Genomic DNA, 21,885 nt, shown 5'->3' with positions numbered 1-21,885 from the left:
TTGCAGTCTGATTATCTTTTGCTTTACCTCTAGTGTCCACTTATGAGTTTTGACCAAGAGCTCCAATTAGAGCAAAATCTCTGATTGGGCTAGGAGTGCTGATTGGACCAAGTTGGCTCCGTGAAACACAGACACTATTTGCACCAATTGGAGGAAGAGATGAGTAAATGCCAGTGTACAGATACATTCAACAACATAAAGAGGAACATGGCACTACCAGAAGCTAGTGGTCCTACGTCAGCAAGATCTGAATATCTCAATGTAGAAGAAGCAGAAGAAAATGACCTTAAATATGACTTTAAGATGATAGAGGCCTTTTAAAAGCAAATGAAGAACAGTTCAAGACTTCCTTGTGTTTCTTATGTAAGAGTGTTTTTTTTGTGTGTCTATGCTGATGGCCTTTGTAGTGATTCTCAATTTTGTGACTTGATATCATTCATCAGAATGTTCTTTAGAATTATTTCTTCAAATATTATTTCTGGATATTTTCTATTATTTCCTTTCTTTCTAGAAGAATATATAGACAAAGTTTCTTTTTTAAATGCCTTTCACAATTTCTTATTGCCTTACTGTTTTCATGTCTTGTAGTGTTTTATCGCTTTGGGGTTTAGGTTATATGTTTTGTTTTATCCCACCTTCCCAATTTTTAAATTTTTCTTGTGCTCTCTCTAATATCATCACATCTAATGTATTCTAGTTTTAATAATGACATATTTACATTACAGGAGTTCTATTTTATTACCTTTTCTGGTGTTCATTTCTTTGCTGAAACTATCCATTTATTGTATATACTAACCCTGTAGACAAAAAGCATTTTCCTTTAATGGATTAGGAGTGGGTATTAAAAATCAAATAATACTGAGCTGATTTGAAACTGGTTGTTAGTACTTTTGAACACTTCTTATATTTTTGCTCATCCATATTTTTAGAATAGTCTTTCAACAACCCCAAGAGAAATGCCCTTTTTCTTGCTAGATTTGACCTCCAACTTTAATTACCTCATTCCTATAAGTTTCTTCTCTTCAGTCCTGTTCTCTAAGCCACTACTTTATGAGCAAACTTTCAGCACACAGACACCCTTTAAGTCATCAGATGCCTGTTGGAGCAAAGCAGCACTGAACATTAGGCTCATTTCTTCATTTTGTTCTCTCTCTTTCTCTCTCTCTCTCTCTGTCTCTTATTCACATTTCAAGTCTCGGTACCTCTCGAAGGTGTTCAGAAAGATGACTATATTCATAATGGGACTAATAGACATGCTCTCTAGTTGTTTGTCATGGGATTCCTGGTTAGAGATAAATTAGTCAGAAGCTGAATTTCCATCCTAAGCACTTTCTGGTTAAAAACTTTAGATTTCCTTTATCTAGTCTTTTTTTCTTTTAAGAGTCTGGTTGCATTTAAATGTAAATGTGATTCTTCATGCAGAATCGGGCAGTTATGGGCCTCAGAATAGAATTTCTAAGAATTGGTATAATTAAGGGAATGTATCTGGTTCTTAAAACTACAAGAACATATCGTGATCCTGAAAAGTGTGTTTCAGATCTGGAAATGGAAACACGTGCAGGGGAAAGAGAGAGAGAACCAGAAGCTTGGCTTTTGAGTCTCAAGGGAGCTCACATCTGCCAGGAGTCCTTCCATTCTCTGTTTAGAACCATCCCTTACTGGCCAAACAGAACCAGAGTGGCCTTTTCATTTTGTAAAAGAGACAGGGAACACTTGTTGGGAAATGTATCATACTGGAATGTAAATATGTAAATATAACCTGCTGAGTGTGTTCAGTGTTGCCTGCATGTATATTTCTAGGACTGACCACTCACTATTGAATTTTACAAGGCTCCACACCTAGATAAAGAGCTACAGACAACTAAAAGTTGCTAAGATATGCTGGGCACATGCCCTTAATCCCAGCACTCAGGAGGCAAAGGCAAGAAGATCTTTGTGAGTTTAAGGCCAGCTTGGTCTACAGATTGAGTTCCAGGATAGCCAGGGCTGTTACACAGAGAAACCGAGTCTCAGAAAACAAACAAAAAACAACAACAAAACAACCCTCCCAACCCAAACAAAAATGCTAAGAAAGGGTTAAAGACCAACTACCACCTCTTTTATAACAGTATTCAGTACTAAGGATGGGAACACTGGTGTACAATGTTGATAAGAAAACCAGTTTTGACTATTTTTCTCATCACTGGAATTAGGCTAACAGTATCTTATATATGATAGTTTTGACATTATTTTTGTAAGCAAATAAGGGTTGGACTTAGAAATCTCTAGCCATCCCCCATTAAAACTTGAACTAGAAACTCTATACATCACCCAGTTCAATGCTCTTGTTTAACAAAGTAGGAAAGTATGATTGGTATTTATTGGGTTATTGCTGAAAGCAGATATTTGCAAGCAAAAGAATTAGTGCTTGAAACAAAACTTTATAACTTAGGCATTGTTACAAAATTACCAATATAAAAATATATGCATTAGTTTATGCATACAAAACATGCTGAAATGTAAGCACACACAAACAGAAATAATTTAGTCAAGAAACTGGATAAAGGACATTTTCAGAATGTTGAAGGAAACTTTGAGAAATCCATCCAGCAAATAAGTAATGCTTTTCTCAAATGTGTCCACTGTCCACTGAAAGAGTAGAAGATCCAGCTGTCTGCCATGTGTGGGGGAAGGTGAGTGAGGCGGGGAAAGGTATGGTAGATTGGCTAAATTGGCTAAGTGAAGTACCATTTACTACTGGATGAGTACTTTCCATTATTATTTTTTTTAAATGCTTCTATCTTACCCTGCCTTTACCTTTGTCTGTAAAGAGATAATCTGCTATCATTATTTGCCCATTGACATTTAAGTCTGCAGCATTTGGGATTAAAAGATAAACAATATTTAAATCAGATATCAAATCTTAGTTTTGAAATTGAAACTCATATTACTGTCTTAGCTGATTACCAAAATGCAGATCTAGAAAAAGTAATTTTATTTTAGCTAGTGCCCCATAAATTTGGACCATGAGGTGGATTAATTCTGACTTTCCCCTTTTCTTTATTAGATTCTCTATGAAGAAAAAAAAGCAACCCTCATTTTTAATTTGTATCAAATGGTACTTTGCTGACATGCTATCTGCTGATATAGATGCAGTACCCTGGCTAATTTGGAGTAGAGTTGTTTTGTAACAATTTAGAACACAGCTTGGGAATTAGCCATTCAGCAAGCCTACATTAAAATTAATTTGATAAAGTATACATTAACATCCTTGACACTTCCATGAGCATAGATTTTAATAGATCAGAGTATGGGGGCCATGACCAGTAAAATCAAAACCTCCTCAAAGAGATGGAGAGAGAATTTCACCATTCTACCCTCCCACACTGCATGACTAAACCCTTTAGCTATCAGCACAGTACATCAAATTTAAGAGTCTTTAAATATTAAATATCAGTGTGCACCATGGAATGTAATAAACCCACTTTTCAAATAATGTTTCATTCCCCGACATCAAAATGTGTGAGGAGTTTTCTTTTAAATATAATGTAGAAGTTAATTAAGTTCACTCAAGTTTATTGCATGAGCTCGCTAAGACTACATCGGGATATTTATGATCCACCCAGAATGCAACTCAGTGAAACTTTTGATATGTTGATAAGTGATAAGGATGTCATTTGAGGTTTATTTTTTAATAATAATTTAATTGTCATTGTAAAATGCCTCATAGTTAGGACAGATTAAATTGCCACCAAAACCATTACTAAAATTCATAACCTCTATAAATGTAAAGTGTTTGCCACTATGTCATAAATAACAGCACTTGTTCCAGGAAAATGAGGTGCCTGAAATAAATTAAGAAAACCAAAACATATAAATGCATTAGATTGCAACAATTTCTGCTTGCTGATGGGAATGCAGCTGAGTTGGGAGGTAGGTTCTTTTACTGAGCAAGGGTTACTTATGATCTCAATAAATCTTAGGTCCTGGAGGATATTTGACTGATTTTTTTTTTAACTTTTTGGCACATTTGGAGGGTGCTGCTTTTCAATTGAAAAGTAAGACCACCTGGGAACTTCAGAAGAAAGTTCACCACCAGTGAGGTGGCCTTGTCTAAGTTTCATGGACTTCTTGATTTCTAAGCTCTTCATTTGCAAGACGGGGTCAGATTTTCCAATCATTTTGAAGGCAGATTGCCAAGCTGGATTTTTCCATGAGGTCATTCTCTGTCTTAATCTCCACGAAATGTGTCACCTTCTGTAGGAGGTATGTTTCTGTTTTCTTCAACAGGCTTGGGCTGTCCTTCTCTTTCTGCCATTCATCTAGTGTCATTTATCATGTGGTTCTCATTACATGCTAAAAGACTGGGTTTTCTCATGAGGTCATCAGCTACCCAAGGCTAGTACCTGTGTTGTTCATTTTGGTATCCATTGTGTATTGTATACTACTATCCATACAGTGGATGAACAAGATATATTAAGGGGATAAATAGATAATTATACCATCTGATGAAGAATGTTTTCATAGGCTTAAGGGTTTATGGGAGATACTGTCTTAAATTGTCACCTTTTAGCATATAGTTATTTGGGATGAAGGACAAGGCTGACTCAATAGGATGTACTTCTCAGGGATAGCTGGGGTTAGGAGACTGATGTAAAGAACTGGCTAATTTATTTACAGAATGAGGATCATTCTAAAACATAGTGAACATATAAATCATGCAGCTGCCTTGAAACTCACACAGAGAAGTAAGCATGAAGGCCATATGTAATCCATTGTTTGTGTTAATTAGAAATTTTAAAAAATTCTAAGAGTACCAGAAAGAATTCAAAGAGTTGATCACTCTAAGCATGGGTCAGTAGGTAGAACTGGTAAGAAGTATTACCTAATTTACATAGTGGGGAAAAAAATCAACATTGTGTTCAGAGCTAGAAGACTTGAAATTCAGCTCTGATTCAGCAATATTCCTAGTCTGTGATCTTGAGTCTCAGTCTCTCCTCCCCCTCCAACTCCTGCACCCCGTCCTCTCACCCTGCCTTGGTTTCTTTACATGTAAAATGAAAAGGTCTAATGAATCACTTGTTATCTACTTCACATTGACCGGGACCCATTTCTGGATGGTCAGATGGTTCTGAGAGACAGAGGCACTTCCAGGTAAGAGATGAAGAGAGCTGCAGTTCTGGGAAGATGGAACATTAGGTCATCAAAGTTGGGAGGCAGGGATGACCTAGCATTTCTAGTTGAGTTCTTATTACCCTTTTGAAGTTAGAGCCTAACTAAAGAATGATTTTATACTTGCAAGACACCCAAGATAAAGAGATTGAAGAAGAATGAGAAAGTTCAACTTCCTGGCCCTCACAGCCAATTACAGCACATACCTTCACGTCAGGGTCCCTACTGTGTTTAATAACCCAGCAGGAACTAGCCTTGAAGAGGTTTCACAGTTTCTTGTCCTAGACATGAAATGAAACAAAAGCATCCCTATTAGTGAGTTGAAAACCCAGAGACAGTAACCAGGAAAAATAATAAAATGATAAAAGTTCTTACCTTTTTAATAGAGTTTTATGCTAGTACTACAAATTAATGTAAACATCATTTTAAAATAGAACACAGAATAAAACTCTAATAAAGTTGGATAGCACCACAGGGGTTGTCAGTAAATTGAGAGAACATCTGATTAGATTTCAAATGTTGCTTTTTAATTTGTGGGCCTTCTTTTTTCCCCAGGCTTTCAGATGTGTTGGTTTAGAGTGAGATACTTGTTCTATGAGGGGCTACACCTCACTTTTACTTCCATTATTAACTAGTAGTTCACAGCAAGGATTTAGCACTAGTGTAGGTTGTTTATCAAGTGTTTTGGATTATTATTCAGGTTTTATTTAGTTTGTTTTGTTTTTGGCAGGAGTAGAGGGAATCAAGTGTAAGCATTGACTAGCAAATGACAAGTGAAAAAAAAATCCAACAAATAGTCTGGAGCCCAAGTTAAGTCAACCAGGATTGTAAAACAGACTAAAAGCAGGTCTGTCTCCTGAAATATGTCTATTTGTGCTTACACAGTTTCTATTGGTCAAGATAAACTCCAGCTTAGACTACTAGCAATAGTGGAGAAGATGCCTGAACTGGCTTACCCCAGCAATCAGATTGGTAAATATCCTGTCATCATAGAGCCTTTCTCCATTAACTGATGGAAGCAGATACAGAGATCCACAGTCAAACACCAAGCTAAACTCCAGGAGTCCAGTGGAAGAGAGAGAAGGGGGATTCTATGAGCAAGGGGCATCAAGATCATGATGGGGAAACCTACAGAGACAACCAAACTAAATTAGTGGGTACTCATAAAATTTAGACCAACACCTGTGGAACCTCCACGGAACTGGGCTAGACCCTCTGCATAAATGAGACAGTGATGCAGCTTGATCTGCTTAAGGGGCCCCATGGCAGTAGGATCAGGATCCATCCCTGGTATATGAGCTGGCTTTTTTGGAACCCACTACCTATGGTGGGGCACCTCACACAGCCTTGAGGCAAAGTGAGGAGCTTGGACCTATCTCAATTGAATGTACCAGGCTCCGCTGACTCCACATGGGAGGCCTTACCTTCTTGTAGGAGGGAATGGGGGATGGGTTGGGGGAAGAAACTAGAGGGCCAAGAGGAGGGAAGAGGGAAATCTGATTGGTATGTAAAATTAATAAAAAATTTCTTAATAATACTAAAAAAAAGATAAACCCTCAGTCATGTATATGCCAACTAATTAGGCAGATGCCCATGATGACCAGGCACTAAGTACTGAGTATATTTCAGGTTTTGTTAGTGTTCCATTTTAGAAAGTATTTATTAGAATCTCTTTAGTTTTAAAGATTCACAATGGACACCTTATACTTGAGACGTCACTCTCACATCTCAAGAGACTTTCTAATAGTCAATGGCCTTGAGAGGGAGAGTTCTTCATAAATAAATGAAGAATGTACTGACAGTAGACCAAGAATGTTAGAAGACTTGTTTTGACTTAGTGTTGCAGAAATCCAGTGAGATTGGGTAAATCCTTTGCTCTGGTCCTCAGAGGAAGCTATTTGACCAGCTCTGATGTGTTCTACCTATCCCTAGTCCCACAATAGACTTCTTGACAGAAGTTCTAACTATGAATATGTATCTCTAGTTAAAGATGTGGATCATGCTGGCTTCTAAGAATACACACACACCTTAGCATATCAAGGACTCTGAAAAGTACTGAAGTAAAAAAAAAAAGGCTATTACATTTTAAGTTATTCCTAAGAAAAATATGTTGCTTTATGAATCATATGTTGCTTTATGAATCTGTTTTAAGGAAGTACCCATAGCGAGACTTTAGGTGTTTCATAGAACATAATCTAGCAAGTGTTGGATAGAACGATCTTAATATACTCTTCCATCTCTAAAATTTATTGCTTAAAAGTGACTATATTGCTTTTTAAATTAGAAAATTTGAAGTCCATAGAATTTGAGTAACCCAATCAAAGTGACTAATGAGCTGGTAGTTGAACCTGACATTTTAGAATCTGAATATTGGTTCCTTTTTCTGATAACATTTATCCTACAGATGTTGAGGAATCAACAGACCAATCCATTCCACAAAGGTACATTTAGCTCTACAGAACCCACTATCCAGAAGATCAAGGCTTCCTCCAAGAATGTGGTGCATTAAAGAAGCCCATCCTGAAAACAGGATAGACTTGGGCTATGAATGGCCTTGAGTATTGGATGCAAGATCCTTCATCTAAAGCAGGCATTTCTGACTCTCCCAGACTGAGATAGGAAGTGGTTTTGTATGCATGTCTATAGGGTGATTCTTTTTGAATTTCTGAATTTTAGTATTTTCTTTTTTAAACTGAATGTGGAAATGAAGAAATGAGTGAAAAACTGAAAAAGAATTACAATGCTATGTATCTACCTTCCTGGCTACAGTGGCTTAGAACTGTAACAATTTTTGCTAAGGACTCTAAGCCCAAACTGCCTGCTTGTAGCTCAGTCATCTGCCACTAGATTCCACAGTTTTCTTCTACTTTGTTTTGTCTCTGACTTTACCTTTGGCAATTCTTTACCTTGAAGAACTCATCCATTAATACAACACATAGATTCTAAGGACAGGCAAGGTCTTCTTATTGGCTATGTCTCCTTCTTTCCACAGAGTTTGTTTCTGTTTTTAAATAATTAAGGCCATCTCCCAAATATTTTTTGGTGAAACGACATCATGTCAGGAAGTAATACAAAGTTTAAGTGATCTGACAGTTGCTGAACTAAAAAGAAAAATGTTAGAATACAGGCTAGAAATGCTGGAGTCTTGAAATCAGAGATGGAGAATTAAACAGAGAGCTGAAGAATAAATAGGAGTTAGTAAGAAAAAAAAAAGTAAGTTAAGGCATAAGAAACTAGGTGAAAAAAAAAAACTGAACATGAGAGATAAAAGCTACATTTGGGGAAATAAAAGGTATTCTGTGTTGGGAGCCAGGCTTATCCAAAGGTTTCTTAGAGGTCCTGGTGAAAAGAAAAAGGGGAACACTAGTTCTGTGTTCTTTTCCAGAGGCAGACTTAACAAGGTAGAGTTTGAGACTGGGGCCAGGGCCTTAAAGGAGTCAGGATCTCAGTTCCTGGGAACCTGACTTTTTCCTTAAAGAGCTGTAGTTAACATTCTCAAGGTTACTTGGGGCTCAGTCTGTCACACACTTGAGATAGCCTCTAATCCCTTTGTATAAAATTGCTTGATTAGCCTTTGCTAACTTTGTCCCATTGTGTCATAGCGTCATGCTGACTCTGTCTCATCTTTCCCTAGTAAACAGTATGTAAGATGTTGTACTTAATAAACTTGCTGTCATGAGTCATCAGCTCATGAAGACCTCCCCCGATGTCAGCTTTTATCTTTTTTATTTTCTTATCAGCGGTCCTCCTTCTTGACACCTGGCATTTCGTGCCTCTCATTCCTGTGGGCTTAGGTCAGTTCTGTAGAGCTCAAGGAGAGCTTTGTAGGAAGGATATGGAAGAACTATAAGCACACAGCAGGAAACAGAATTGCATGCTTCACCTTGGTGTGCAAGAGGCTCCAGGGGTGGGACCCTGGAGCATTTTTAACAGGTATATTATGAGAATGGGACTTTTAATATAAATTGGCTAGATCTATGTATGGCTGCAGAGTATAGAATAGGTTATGAAAAGTAAAATTCAAGAAGCCCAAATAAGATCTTTCTTGAATCTTTGAAGAAGTGATTCAATACTTAGCTAGAGTAATAATAGTGAGAATAAGAACCTTGTTTAGCTTTGTGAGGTTTTTAAAAGGAAGTTGAATCAAATTGGAAGCTGTGTTAACTGATGATTAATTAAATATGAGAAATGTACAAGATTGATGAATTAAATACTACTCTGTTTTCTGGCTTGACAACCAGATAAAAATCAAAAGATACTATTCATTGATGTTGGGAAAACAAGAGAATAAGCAGGGTTTTAACAATGGGGTTTCTGAAAGTAGAATTTAAGTCATTCATGCTTTTCTTTAGGCTAATCTGTCAAGGACTCTAACCAATTGTTTAATTAATTTATCGGTCACTACACAAAACAGTATTTAAAAATGAGTTGAGGTCTCATAGAAAGAAAAGAGATCATTTATACTCAGAACTCTGCATCTATTTATAAATGGGCTGTTGGGGTCTGTCTGATTAAAATGGAGAATTAGCAATATTTTTAAGCAACTGCTCTGTTTCAAATGGTTCATTAAATTTTATAAGTCTAGTCACTCACACCTTTGGACAGTAGGATAAACAAAATAATAAAAATACTGTAGAAAGTAGTTGTGAGCTATTTGGATTTTATGTATTTTTGATGACTCAGAAAAATTGTGGAATAGCTTTCGTTTCAGTTTGTTACCTTCCACCGATGTATTGCTTTCAGAGAAGAATTTCTGGACTATGTTTGTTTAAAAATGAATTAAAATGAGTATGAACAGAAGGTTAAAGAGACAAAGTGATGTAAGGCTCTGTTAGAGGAATTTAGAATATTATCTGGAAAAATATCATAAGGAGATTGGGGAAATGACTCAGAGGGTCAAAATACTTGTTTTGTAACCTTGAGCACCTGAGAGTGACCCCTGTAACCCACATAAATAGCCAATGCATTTGTAATGTCAATCATACTGTAGTGAGATGGGAGGAAGAGACAAGAGAATCACTCAGAAGCTTCTGGCAAGCTAGCCTGAAGTACACAGAACAGTAGCAGAAACAACAATATAGACTCTGCCTCAAAGAAGGTGGAAGGTGAGAATTAACTCCTGAAAAAGTTCTCTGACCTCTGCTTGTGTGCCTTGGGTATGCAAACAAACACATTTACACACACATACAAACATGTATACACACAAAAATTAAAAAGTTAATAAGAAAGTATAGTTCATAAGCATAAAAATAGCTCTTGTAGATAAGAAGGGGTTGAGGTTTGGAGATAGAAGAGTATCAGTGAACAATGAGAGGAGAAGGCAATACATTTATATAATGGTATTAAGCCAAAAATTTGAGGATGGCTTGTACAGCTATCAACTGTCTTTCAATCATACTTTCTCTGTTTTCAAGATTTCTCCCAAGCATCACTGTTTCTGGATACATACCCAATCTATCATTTTCTCCTTCTCCTTCTATTACTTGTTTCCCCTCCTTTCCAATCAACAATGATATTATCCTTTATTCAGTGGTCTTTATTGAAGAACAAATTAGACAACCCTTGCAAAATGCTAAGGCCAGAGTTAGCCAGAATGAATATTAGCTTTTGGTATGGTTTAACATTGCTCCAAAGATCAGAGTGACCAGTCCTGAGAATTAATCATAAGTAATTCCCTCATAGGTTTTATGAAGTTATTTTAGGATGTAGATAGGAAATTCACAGAAAAGTAATAAGCAAAAATAATCACTTAACATTTCATAAAGTCAATTTGATGAAAGGAGAAGTTTGTGGGTATTACTATCAGGATATGATCTTGGAGAATAGAGACTAAAGCACACAATTATGATGAGGCTACAGGGACTGAAGTTGACCAACACTGTGGGACATAGTTTTGTTGTTATCCTCAGTCTGTTTAAAACCTTACTACTGAAACAACAGACATTGGAGATTCTGAACCATCAGTTCTAAGTGTCATGGCTCATGAATTTCTTGTTCCTCAAATTTCTTGTTTGGATAATAATCAAGTACACAAAGTAACTCTCTATCATCCATTTGCACCCAGCATCTCAGTGTGTGATATATTTTTCCAGAGTTTACTGAGATGATTTGTTAGCTAGCCTACTGAGATTCCAACTAATTTGGTTTCCACCATATCATGGAAAGGCCATAGTTGTTGGCCCAAGACAGACTTCTTGGAATCCTTGATCTACCCATTGTTATGTATTCCACAGTGAGTGGTTTACTTTAATTCACTGAGTCTCAGTGTCACCATGGCAAAATGAGGTCACGATGAAAATACTTTCTGGTTTTTTTTTTTTTTTTATTTTTTAGAGCTGTAGATAATCAATACAAAGTGACTGACATGACATGATATGCACTGAGGAAACTGTGACATGATTTTACATTTACATTTGTGTTATATGCATCTATAATTACACACTTAAATATATCTATATACATGTAATAAGCAAATGGATTAGTTATTTATTTTTCTCTTTTTCTATTTATATTTTATTGTTAGAGTCTGAGATTGTTAAATCTACATGTCATGTGATATGAGAAATAAAACAGAATTTAGCTCAAATATTTTTGGATTCTTGCAGAACAACAGTATCTTGTGTTGGACATTTTGATATGAATACGAGTGTATATTGTCCTTTATACATATCCATTTATTTCTTCTCCAAGGAAAACAGATTGAGTTGGAATATATGTAAACCAAGAATCAAGTTTAGCTATGAGTAGTAGAGAACCAAAAATTGTTCTTTAAATTAAACTATTCAATCGCTCTCATTTAAGAGAAAACTAAAAATACTTAGTTTCATGACTGGCATAATGACAACAAGATTTTACCAAGAATACAGGATTCTGTCTTCCTACTCTGTGATTCTAAGGCATTAAGTTCAACCCCAGGACACTCTATGGTTAAATATAGTATCTAGTTATTCACCTGTTACCTTTATAATTTGTGAAAGGTGGAAAGGCAGAAGGGATGAAAAAGTACCATGAAGGGTGTCAGTTGTTCCCTAAAGCCTTCTTGAGATTCCACATACCAGTCTCTTGCAACATATTGACAAAATTGGATGATATAGTTGATTGAGTCTAGCTGCAAGGGAGTCTAATAAATGTAGGTTTTTATTCTTTTTGGCAATGTTACAACATAAAAATTAAGAAAAGAGGATGGATAAGAGTGAAAAAATACTAGTTTAGCCTAGCTATTATTAAGAGATTTCAACCTACAGACTGATTCTATTAATGCAAAATGACCCCCTAGGACAGAAGACTGAGTGAATTCTGTAGCCATAAAGGATGCTGGTGTGTGTAAGTGAACATAACCTAGTAACTATCATTAGCATAGTTTGCACTCTATGTTTGCTGTTTTTATTCTATCCCACCAGAGTGGTAGGATTTCACAATTTTAGCCTGAATGCTTTTAGTATAGCAATATTTTATACAAATAACAATAACAAATTGTACTTTTAAATTATTTTCTAATTTGACCTAATTTTCTCCCCAAAAGATGGGGTGGAAAAATATTATTATCATTTGCACCAGGCATTTGAAAAAAAAAAAAGCTTAGAGGGTGAAACAAAATGTATAAGGTCACATAACTATATAGCTATCAAGTAGCAGAGCTGGGATTTAAACTTTATCCGCCTGACTCTTGAGTACTGAGCTGTTTACATTGCACTTGACAAGCACTCAGAAGCAGTGTGGCTTTGGGGTCAGGAAAACAATGGGACATGAATTCATGGTCTACCCTTTCGATATAAAATGCAGAAGTAATCACTTTTTGGGGCACAGTCCTTTTAATGTTAATATATGCAATGGTTCTTGTTAACACTACCTCAAGTAGGACACCAACATCTAACAATTTCGATGTGTGGGCTTTGCTGTGGAACTAGTGCAATGCTTCTGCTTCTGCTCCTATAGTTAGATGGTCAAAATTCAAAGTTATAGTGCAGTGCTGCTTATGATGAGTATATTGGTCACAAAAGTTTTAGCTGAAATGAGTAGAAAAAAAATGTGGCTTGAGAACAAATATATCATTTTATCTCTTGAAAAGTCCAGTGTTCAAGGGATTACAAGTTTGTTGTGCAAGAGCTCCTAGCCTACTTTTCTCTGAAACTATTCGTCTTATGCTCAGGATATTCATAAAATACCCTATGGATATTTCAGCTTCTACTTCTAGATATCAGATATTCAAATACATAAAGGTACCACATTCAATTAAATCCAACTTAGAGAAATATGTCCTTGTCTAGAAGCCCCAGAGCAAAGCATCCTTTTCTAATGTTAATGACCAATGCTGAACCACATGCCAAATGGTTTACTAACTAATCATGGCAAAGGGGAAACATGATCCTTAATTGGCTGGTGCCAGTCATGATACAGACATGAAAGCTAGCATACTGTAAACTTCCCATGATGAACATAGTTGTATAGTAGAGTCTATTAAACTTTGGAAATGGGCATTGTGGATAATGGATGGAAAGTGAACAGAAAGTCTGTAGGCAGATTTCTGATGACAGTTAACCTCTCTACTCCAAGACCACAAAATCCCAGTCTGAACTGGCCTAAGATTTAATTATCAGTTTAGTACAAATACCTTCCCTCTAGATAGAGCCTTTCAGTCTTGTGTGTGTATGTGTGTGTGTGCGTTCATGCACGCATGCATGTGTGCGTGTGCATGTGCGTGCGTGCGTGCGTGTGTGTGTGTGTGTGTGTGTGTGTGTGTGTGTGTGTGTGTCAATAGAAAGGGAGATAATATCACAGGAGGAAAGAGGAGGAAGAAGGGAGAGAGAGAAATTGGGAGAAAAGAAGAGAAAAAACATCTGCTAGGCATCTTATATGGAACATACTTGAGTATTACAATAATCATGGTATGTTTTTATTTATTTGTAAATAAAATTAAAAACACACCAGAAGCTCATTAATTACAAATCACTCGATCTCTTCATTCTATAGTCCCAGAAAAACAATTATTCTAAACCAAAACAAGATTGAAAAGAAAGAATTACTTGATTTGAGATGAAAAAGTTTAATTAATTCAAGTATTTAGTTTTTTTACTGTGTAAGATGAATAAAAGTGTTGTATAATTAGTGCATAAATTATCTACAAGGTTGAATACTGTTTTAAAATTTATTTTTTGCTAAGATTTTTAGTGTTAGGCTGATAGAAGACAAACATTTCCAAGAAGTTTTAAGATGATATTTGATGGAGTTTCTTTCAGTGATGAGAAAATATAAGCACAGAACAGCAGGATGTGTTAACAGAGGTCAACCATTGGATTGCATCTGCTTTAGGATGATGCCATTATCTTGATTCATGATCCATTTAATTTAGTCTATTCTATTTATCACTTTCAGAATGTTCATAAATATGTGGGTTCCTTGAGGGCAGAACCATGTCATATTGATCTGTGTGTATCCACACGCTGCCTACCACTGGGTCTGGCCTGACATAAGTGCACTATGAAGTCTGTCTGAACTTAGAAATGGCAGGTGGGTGTCCTTGATACTTGAGATACCTGGTTTACTTATCCTTATGACATCTTTGTTTATGCCAAAATACATTTATTTGTCACACCCTTTGCCCCCACCAGAAAGTTTATCTTGGGTAATACAGAAATTCAAAGTGATGGAAGAATCTTTTCACTTACTATTTTCTTGTCATTGCTTTATGGCAGGATACTGAAGCAGGAAATACAATGGTTTTGCCCAAAGCCAGGGAAGTTATACCATCCCTAGACTCCCTAGACCAAAATTTCAGTTAACTCAAAACAGGTATTCTATAACCAACATTTTGTAATACAGTTTACCATTTGAAGGGGCTTTCTCAACTCAAAAATGCTTTTTGTCCCATCAAGTCTGTCTGAAACTTAATCATTAAGTTTGGTACCTTTGCACAGACATTCTGATTATTTTTAAGCAAGTGAAGTATCTATACGAGAAGAATTTTAAGTCCCTGAAAAAAAGAAATTGAAGATGTCAGAAAATGGAAAGATCTCTCATGCTCATGGATAGGCAGGATTAACAGAGTAAAAATGGCAATCTTACTAAAAGCAATCTACAGATTCAATGCAATCCCCATCAAAATACCAACACAATTCTTCACAGACCTGGAAAGAATAATACTCAACTTCATATGGAAAAACAAAAAACCCAGGATAGCCAAAAGAATCCTGTACAATAAAACAACCTCTGGAGACATCACAATCCCTGACTTCAAGCTCTACTATAGAGCTACAGTAATAAAAACAGCTTGGTATTGGCATAAAAACCGACATGTGGACCAATGGAATCGAATTGAAGACCCTGACATTAACCCACACACCTATGAACATGTAATTTTTGACAAAGAAGCCAAAAGTGTACAATGGAAAAAAGAAAGCATCTTAAACAAATGGTGCTGGCATAACTGGATATCAACGTGTAGAAGGCTGCAAATAGATCCATATCTGTCACCATGCACAAACCTTAAGTCCAAGTGGATCAAGGACCTCAACATAAATCCAGCTACTCTGAACCTGCTAGAAGAGAAAGTAGGAAGTAATTTTCAACGCATTGGCATCGGAGATCACTTTCTAAATATAACACCAGTAGCACAGACACTGAGAGAAACAATCAATCAATGGGACCTCTTGAAACTGAGATGCTTTTGTAGAGCAAAGGATATGGTCAACAAGGCAAAGCGACAGCCTACAGAATGGGAAAAGACCTTTATCAACCCCACATCTGACAGAGGACAGATATCCAGAATAAATAAGGAACTCAAGAAATTAGACATCAAAACGACCAACAGTCCAATTAAGAAATGGGCTACAGAACTAAACAGAGAATTCTCAACAGAGGAAACTCAAATGGCTGAAAGACATTTAAGGAATTGCTCAACATCCCTAATCATCAGGGAAATGCAACTCTGAGATACCACCTTACACCTGTCAGAATGGCTAAGATCAAAAACACTGAAGACACTTTATTCTGGAGAGGATGTGGAACTAGGGGAACTCTCCTCCACTGCTGGTGGGAATGCAAGCTTGTACAACCACTTTGGAAATCAATATGGTGCTTTCTTAGAAAATTGGGAATCAATCTCCCCCAAGATCCAGCTATACCACTCTTGGGCATATACCCAAGAAATGCTCAATCATACCACAAGAGTACTTGCTCAGCTATGTTCATATCAGCATTGTTTGTAATAGCCAAAACTTGGAAACAACCTAGATGCCCTTCAACTGAAGAATGGATAAATAAATTGTGGCACATATACACAATGGAATACTACTCAGCAGAGAAAAACAATGACATCATGAGGTTTGCAGGCAAATGGATGGATCTAGAAAAAAATCATCCTGAGTGAGGTAACCCAGACTCAGAAAGACAAATATGGTATGTACTCACTCATAGGAGGATACTAGATGTGGAACAAGGATGACTAGACTGCTACTCACATCACCAGTGAGGCTACCTGGAAAACAGGACCCCAAGAAAGACACGAGGATAGCCCAATGACGGAGAAATGGCTGAGATCTTCATGAACAACCTGGACATGATTGGGAGCAATGAAGGGCAAGGGTCGAAGGAAAGAGAGTGGGAGATCCCAGCTGGATCAAGAACAGAGAGGGAGAACAAGGAATAGGAGACCATGGTAAATGAAGACCACATGAGAAAAGGACGAAACAAAGTGCTAAAGAGGCCCACAGAAATCCACAAAGATACCCCCACAAAAGACTGCTGGCAGTGGTCGAGAGACAGCCGGGACTGACCTACTCTGGTGATGGGATGGCCAAACACCCTAATAGTTGTGCCAGAAACCCCATTCAAGGACTGAGGAATCTGGATGTAGACATCCATGGCTTGGCCCCGAGTAGAGCGCCGGGAGTCTAATTAGCAAGAAAGAGGAGGGTTTATATGAGTGAGAATTGCTGAAACCAAGGTTGGATAAAGCACAGGGACAAATAGCCAAACGATAGGAAACACATGAACTATGAACCAAAGGCTGAGGGGCCCCCATCTGGATCAGGCCTTCTGAATAGGTGAGACAGTTGATTGGCTTGATCTGTTTGGGAGGCATCTAGGCAGTGGTACCAGATCCTGGGCTCATTGCATGAGTTAACTGTTAGAAACCTGGGACTTATACAGGGACACTTGGCTCAGTCTGGGAGGAGGGGACTGGACCTGCCTGGACTGAGTCTACCAGGTTGATCTCAGTCCTCGGGGGAGGCTTTGCCCTGGAGGAGGTGGGAATGGGGGGTGGGCTGGGGGGAGGGGGAGGGGGCAGGAAGGGGGAGAACAAGGGAATCTGTGGCTGTTATGTAGAACTGAATGGTATTGTAAAATAAAATTAAATTAAATTTAAAAAATTAAAAAAAAGGAAAGATGGCGGAGACAAGCAGACGCAGGTAGGCCTGTGGCAGCGGCCCGCGGAGGTGGACGGGTCCGGCGGCAGTGGCTGACAGGGACATTTAGGCCCAGCGGCAGCTGGCGGAGACATTCAGGCCCAGCGGCAGCCCACAGAGGTGGACAGGCCCTGCGGCAGAGATAAGCAGACGGAGGTGGCCAGGACTGGCGGCGGCGGCCGACAGAGGCATTCAGGCCTGGCGGCGGCCCACAGAGGTGGACAGGCCACACGGTAGAGACAGGCAGACGCAGGTCGGCAACTTGCGGAGGTGGAAGGGCCCGGTGGCAGCGGCCGACAGGGACGTGCAGGCCCAGCGGCAACCGGCAGAGACATACAGGCCCCGTGGCAGTTCGCAGAGGTGGATGGGCCCGGTAGCAGTGACAAGAAGAGGTAGGTAGGCCCGTGGTGGCAGCCGGCAGAGACATACAGGCCCATTGGCCGCCCGCAGAGGTAGACAGACCCAGCGGCAGCTGACAGGGACATACAGGCCCAGTGGTGGAGACAAGTGGAAGCAGGTGGGCCTGTGGCGGTGGGCCACAGGGGTGGACAGGCCCGGAGACGGAGAGGGGCGGACGCAGCTTGGAACGGGGACGCCCCTAGCCCCAACACTTGGGGAAGAGGCTATCTCCGTGGGTCGGAACCAGAGCGAGTCTGGATACTCCGTCTGGGGACAACCCAGGGCCCAACTGCTGATCCTGTGAAACCCAACAACTTGGAGGTGTTGGTGAGACTACCCTGCTCAGCTGAAACCCATCTGGGAGAGGATTCAGATACCTACAGCTTGAAGTCTGAAGAAACAAGATCAGCTGAGGAGTTGACAAATGAACAAAATGTGACCTGGGAACACAGAAGAAGGCGCTACCCAGTCACCAAACCAGATCACAAGAATCATAAGTATATAATTCACCGACTGAAATAAGCTGTCCCTGAAGAAACAGCCCAATAGCACCAATTTAACTAAGAACCCCTACTAAACCAAGACTAAAAATTAGAACAAGAGAGGCACTCTCAGACACAGACACCACCTGCACCGCACAGAGGAAAAGATGAGTAGACGCCAGTGCAAAAATACAGGCAACAACATAAAGACCTATATGGCAACATCAGAACCTAGTGATTCTACACCTGCAAGACCTAAACATACCATGACAGAAGAAACAGAAGAGATCAACCCTAAAAATGACTTTAAGAAGATGATAGAGGCCCTTAAAGAAGAAATAAAACATTCCCTCAATGAAGAAATAAAAACTTTCCTTAAAGAGGAAATGAAAAACTACCTTAAAGAGGAAATAAAAACTTTCCTTAAAGAGGAAATGAAAAACTCTCTTAAAGAGGAAATAAAAACTTCCCTTAAAGAGGAAATGAAAAACTCCATTAGAGAGGAAATTAAAAACTCCCTTAAAGAAATGGAAGAAAAAACGAACAAAAAATGGGAAGAAATCAAATCAAGCCAAGAAAAAGCAATTAAACAGATGAAAGAAACATTCCAAGATCTGAAAAATGAATTTGAGACAATAAAGAAAACATATGCTGAGGGAATGCTGGAAATAGAAATCCTGACAAAAGGAACAGGAACAACAGAAACAAGCATAACCAACCGATTGCAAGAGATGGAACAGAGAATCTCTGACACTGAAGACATGATAGAGAAAATAGATTCGTCAGTCAAAGAAAACACTAAAGACAAAAAAGTCATAACACAAAACGTCCAGGAAATTTGGGACACCATGAAAAGACCAAACCTAAGAATAATAGGGATAGAAGAAGGAGAAGAATACCAACTCAAAGGCACAGAAAATATATTCAACAAAATTATAGAAGAAAACTTTCCTAACCTAAAGAAAGAAATACATATGAAGATACAAGAAGCTTACAGAACACCGAATAGGCTGGATCCAAAAAAAAAGTCCCCTCGCCACATAATAATCAAAACACTAAACACACAGAACAAAGAAAAAATATTAAGAGCCGCAAAGGAAAAAGACCAAGTAACATATAAAGGTAAACCCATCAGAATAACACCAGACTACTCAATAGAGACTATGAAAGCTAGAAGATCATGGACAAATCTCATGCAGACACTAAGAGACCACGGATGCCAACCCAGACTATTATACCCAGCAAAACTCTTAATCACCATAGGCGGAGTAAACAAAATATTCCAGGATAAAACCAGATTTAATCAATACCTATCTACAAACCCAGCCCTACAGAAAGCACTAGAAGGGAAAATTCAACCCAAAGAAGCTAAACACATCCATGAAAAATTAAGCAATAGATAATCCCACACCAACATACACCACAGAAGAAACAAGCTGGTGTAGCTATCCTAATATCTAGAGAAAAAGGATGTTTCAAAAGAGAAGAAGTCGTGTGGCAATGCCTCAGTGGTCCAGGTAACTACCAGAACTCGGAAAAGTTGGTTGAATTTGGGATTGACTGGGAGGCCAAAGATTTAAAAAGCAGAAGATTCTCTCAAGACACAAGTTGTGTGATAATAGTGTGTTTTGTGTGTGTGAATGAGAATTTGTAAATGTTGAATTCTAGGCTTCGACAATCATTGTCAGTGCAGATTAAGCTGCAAGTATTTATGCTTTAAAACTTAAATTATAAAGCTAGTTACGTCTTTCTAACAACTAGTTTTAATGTTTATGAGCATATTTTACCTACATTACCTTTTCAGGATGTTGAGAAAGATGCATCACAAGCAAAGGCTGGAGGCTGGGGGCTAGATGGTTTTGAGGAAGAGGTCTTGGTGGACTCTTTCATAGAGCAAAGGGAAGCAATGCCTTCTGGGAAATGAGCTAAGTTTTAATTTAGTCTTTAGGATTAGAAGTCAAAAACAAAAATATTAAGGAAAGTAAAACCTAATTGATCTTTGAAGTATTGTTATATGGAATTGAGTGGGACTTTTGAGGCCTTTCTTCCAGAAAACAAGGACTTGGTTGTCAGGCCTATATTAGGCCTAAACCTTGGTGCCATGTAGTTGTACTTAAATCATTTCAATGGAAAGTGTCTTAGTGATTGGAACTTCTAGTGCAGTTTGGAGTTCTTCCATTTGAAAAATGTGATATTTGCATGGGATTGTTTGAATCTTGTTTTCTAGTCCCTCCCCATCACCATCCTCATAGTCTGAAGGTAGATTTTTCTCTTGATAAAGGAACAAAATAGGTGAACATCTTGTTTGTAAATAGGTATCTAGTAACTAGTGGTAAACTTGAAATGGTAGAATTCTTTAAAGCCTAATTCTAGATAGCCTTAAGAAAATATATCTTAATTACTTTTGAACCTGTATTCACCTTGTTTTTTTCAAATATCTTAAGTTATATTTTCTTTTTCAGAGCTGCTTCTTATTTGGGGCTGCTTTTTTTTTTTTTCTTTTTTTTAATTGAGGCGTAATTCATAAAAGGGTATATTGTTTTGATGAGACTTTTTTACAACTGTGGCTGGATGTCTTTCTTTAGTCTTCCAAGAAGGGCCATTTTACTTTTTTAGAGTTACTTTTCAAAGTCATGAGGTCAACAACTTGGACTACTATGCATGTAAGTGCTAATGCAAATTAAAGCCCAAGTTGACCTCCAGCAGCAGTTCATTCTATGTTGACAGTGAGAGAACACTTTGCCTGTTAGGATACTGTTACTCGTGGACTGAAATGCTGAAGAAACCCCTCCCCCTATTTTGTTTTTTTGCAAAAATCAAGGTATATTCTAGGGTTTCCTGGTTGACCTCAACCGATAAACTGAGATGATAGTCTTAGTTCAGAAATGATCTGAATGTAGATTTACAGTCTACCTGTACAGCTGGCTAAGTGAGATCACTTTCACAGTTCTGCATGTATCCCATCATCTCCCCATTAGTCACTGAACTCTTAAAACTGGTATTGTAACATTATTACAATGTTTTGCGCCAATTTTATAAACTTTACAGTACAATATGTGTTCCTTTTCTGAGGCAAACCAATGGTATATTTCTCAAGGTTCTGCTGCTATCAGCAGTGTTGATGGAGGATTTTTTATACATTTGTAATAGATAGAAATAAACCAGAAAACAAGAAGGAAAAAAAAAGTGGTGGAGGAAAAGGTGAACACTGCAAGAATACTCAAAAGGGCTGAGAGTTGCAAGCGCCAAGAATGGCTTTGCATAGTAAATGGAATAGAACAGCTCTGAACTATAGCTTACTTTTCCTGGTTTGGTCTGACAGAATGATTGAATGCTTTTGTACAAAAATCAGAGCCTTAAAAACAAGGATTTGGTGAGATTGTAAAATGGTGTGCCACTTTGGCAAAACAGTCTGGTGGTTGGTCAAAATGCAAAACATTGTTACTCTG

The sequence above is a fragment of the Peromyscus maniculatus genome, chromosome 2, assembly GCF_049852395.1.
Source record: "Peromyscus maniculatus bairdii isolate BWxNUB_F1_BW_parent chromosome 2, HU_Pman_BW_mat_3.1, whole genome shotgun sequence".
Taxonomy (NCBI): Eukaryota; Metazoa; Chordata; class Mammalia; order Rodentia; family Cricetidae; genus Peromyscus; species Peromyscus maniculatus.
Note: the sequence above shows the minus strand (reverse complement) of the source record.